Consider the following 3422-nt stretch of genomic DNA (forward strand, 5'->3'; position numbering starts at 1 on the left):
GGCCTTCGCTCTCTCTGACGTAATTGCGTGCAGCCTTTGTCCCGTAGCTCCTGTGGCAAGTGAGCTTCTCCCAGGCAGCTTGTGGAGAAAGTGTTCTTATATAAAAAGTAAGAGGCACACAAAACACAAGTACCCGGATAGCTCAGTCGGTAGAGCATCAGACTTTTAATCTGAGGGTCCAGGGTTCAAGTCCCTGTTCGGGCGAAGGGCCATCTTCTTGTCGGCGGCCTCAGCTTGCAGTCGTGACAGTCCAGCACTGCCGTGTGTCGGCGTACGCTTAAAGATGTGACAGAGTTCACATAGAGTGATTGCTTCATGAATTTTTCGTTGCTTGTGGTGGGCTGGTTTCCCCTTTAGGAGTTTTACGCTAGACGATTTTAGTAAAGCGGTAGCCAGTTCATTGTTTTTTCAGCCAACTTTGAGTTCGACAACGGGACAGAGGACGTCAGGGTCGCCGTAGTCGTGGCCGAGTGGTTAAGGCGATGGACTAGAAATCCATTGGGGTCTCCACGCGCAGGTTCGAATCCTGCCGACTACGCTCTTCACCAGTGCTGAGGAGAAGTAGAAGGGCCCTTTTCTTCCGTGTCCCTAGCTCGGATTTGTGTGCCCTCTCTCCACAGTAATAAAAAGCGCCGCTAGCCCTTTTTTAATTTAAATTCGGACGGCCGGCACCACCAGATGTGAGCCAGTGGTGCGCTGTGATCGTGTAGTGGTTAGTACTCTGCGTTGTGGCCGCAGCAACCCCGGTTCGAATCCGGGTCACGGCAGGCTTTTTGTTCACTGAGCTCCTTTCTGCCACCTCCATTTTTCGTACGGGTGCGGTGCCAGTTAAACTATTCCAACAACGCAGGCAGCAGAGGCTGGCTTTCGGGGTCAACAAAGAAGGCTCGAAGTGCACAAGTCACTGATGGGGCCAACAGAGCTAAAGCCATCTTTGTTTGATCCCGTCCAGGGTTTGTATCCCGTCATGGACGAGAGAGCGCTGTCTTTCCATGCTGGCTAAAGAAATTTGAAGCCGCGAAGCTGGAAGCGCAAAGGCTGCAAACACAGACCATGACGAGGCGCGCTTCGTTCCACTGCACGCTGGCGGGTGGCCAGATTGACTCTGCTCTTGACACTATAGTGTAGCTCTGCTGTGAGCAGAGCCCCCAAAAAATACAGGTCACTCGCAAAGGTTCCCCTCCACAGAAATCTTTAGTAAAAGGCGAAAGATTTATGCGCTGATGACGAGAAAGTCGAGATGTGTCTCTATGTCCTTGGACCTGTGCGCTCACTGTGGTAAACCACTACGCTCACCAAGGGTAATCTAGGGCAGTGGTTCCCAAAGTAGGGGTCGCGACCCCCTGGGGGGTCGTGAGACATTGAGCGGGGGTCGCGAGACGATTTCCAAGAAATCAAATAATTTTTTTAAAACTATTATTAATATTTTATCCATAACTAACAAAAGATAAAACCTAGTAGTTAATAGTTATATTTAAAAAAACATGCAAATTAAAAAGCCATCAGCCCTGCAAATTTCTTTCCGTTTGATCGCGACCCCTGAGGTGATTTACGACAGATTAAGGACACATCAAAAGCGTCAGTTACAGCAGATCAATTTACAGCACCATGTTAAACATTCCGACATGTGCACGTAACGTGTAGGTAACTTCCATCGCTTTATGCTTAGGATATTATTTTTGTTGAAATTAAACAAACGAGTAAATTACTATTAAAAAAATATATGGTTGTTAGTAGGGCTGGACCAGAATATTCAAATCGAATATTCGTTCGGTGGGTTGGCATTCGATTTTAAATTTTGAGATTCAATATTCGTTTTTTCTTTTTTTCATACACCTTGCATCCCCCTCAAAACGGTTCTCATTTGCGCTTAAATATGAATGAAGAAGATCAGACTGCTGCGCCATTAACACAGAAACAGCAAAAAAAAAAAAAAAAAAAAAAAAGAGAGAGAGAGAGAGAAATTGAGTAATATTTGAGAGACACTATAAAGTACAGTCGGGCCCACTTAAATGGTTTAAGCAAAACTAGGGCTGTGACTGTCGTAATGACAACATGCGCCTTGGGGAAAAAGTAGGGAGATATTTGAATTATTTATTAATAAACTAGTATTTGACACAAAGATGAAGTTGACGATCCTGATGCCATTTGCTCATTGATGCGGCTTTAATACCTAAATGCATATGCATTAGGCCTATAGCTATTGGAAGAGTTTTGTTTTCGATTTTAATTATTTTAATTATTTTTTTTACAGTTTCGGATGATAGATTAGTCTTACCTTTATGAGCAAAAATGAAGTTTCACATAGCGCTGGCTGGCGCTTCCATGTTCTGCAAAGCGTGCTTATGGGTTTTAATTGAAATCGTGATGACTTGGTCGTTACTTTAAAAAACAAAAACTTAAATTTAACAAATAAAAAGTGTTCCAAATATATTTCTAAATTAACTTTATAACCTAAATAAACGAAAATAAATGTAATCACTTTGCTATTAAAAACAGCAGCTGTGCAATGGGGAAGAGAAAGAGAAAACAGACCGGTTCCTGTCGGACTCGGGCCAGTAATTCTGATGAGCATGTCGGAGAAGGTCCGGGCGAGGTTTTAGTAATGTTTGCAACGAATGTTTCTTAAATAGCCGATTTAACATTCTTATTTAGGCTAGATTCATATTTAAATGCATTATTTATTTGATTTATTTTAGCGTTTTGTAGGCTGATTGTTCACTGACGGAAGTGCTCAAATAAACACGCACGTTTGTTAATAATGTTTGGGCCTCATTTATTTTGGGTTTCAACATAATATACATAGGCTGTGTATTTTATATTATATACACAAACGTTATATATAATGTATATATATATATATTTATTTATAAATAATTTAGATATGAATAATTTATTTATATATAAACACCGCGCCATTTTTTTCGTTCTTCTTTTATTTAAATAGCCATACCCTTCACGGTGCCAGTAATTACTGTGCTAATTTCTGATTTGGGAGTGATTTGTTTGTTAAATTTTTTTAGGCTACCTTATTAAAAGTATTGCACTCAACAGACCTGTGTGTTTTGTATCACTAGCGCGGTGTCCGTTCATGAAGCATATGCTCTGCCTGCGTGAGGCGCGTCGCATCCAACTCGCAATGTTCTATTACAATTTATTAATTCTGAACGTGTGGTGTGTCCATATTGCACCAAAATGCAACACTGCACTCCCTTGGGTCCACAGCAAAAATCGTTTGGATGAACTGTTCTCGACATAATAAAAATGCAAACAGAAAGACATACAGAGATTCCTGCCTTTATTAGAGAGAAGAATATGTTCAGCCCCTCCCACCGAAGCTTCGAAGCTCAAAAAATGGTATTCGGACCAGCCCTAGTTGTTAGACCGTTGTGTTCTTTTGTGTTGACATGCAGATGTTTGGA

General features: G+C 41.8%; 2 non-coding genes across 2 annotated transcripts; one reads left to right on the forward strand and one right to left on the reverse strand.

Annotated features, from left to right (window-relative positions):
- The first annotated feature begins 456 nt into the window (after nucleotides 1-456).
- trnas-aga (transfer RNA serine (anticodon AGA)) lies at nucleotides 457-538 on the forward strand. The gene has a single exon. It is a non-coding gene; the product is annotated as a tRNA-Ser (tRNA).
- Nucleotides 539-1126: 588 nt separating this feature from the next.
- Nucleotides 1127-1242, reverse strand: LOC141290748 (U5 spliceosomal RNA). The gene has a single exon (XR_012340207.1). It is a non-coding gene; the product is annotated as a U5 spliceosomal RNA (small nuclear RNA).
- Nucleotides 1243-3422: the final 2180 nt, after the last annotated feature.

This window comes from Garra rufa, chromosome 1, assembly GCF_049309525.1.
Source record: "Garra rufa chromosome 1, GarRuf1.0, whole genome shotgun sequence".
Taxonomy (NCBI): Eukaryota; Metazoa; Chordata; class Actinopteri; order Cypriniformes; family Cyprinidae; genus Garra; species Garra rufa.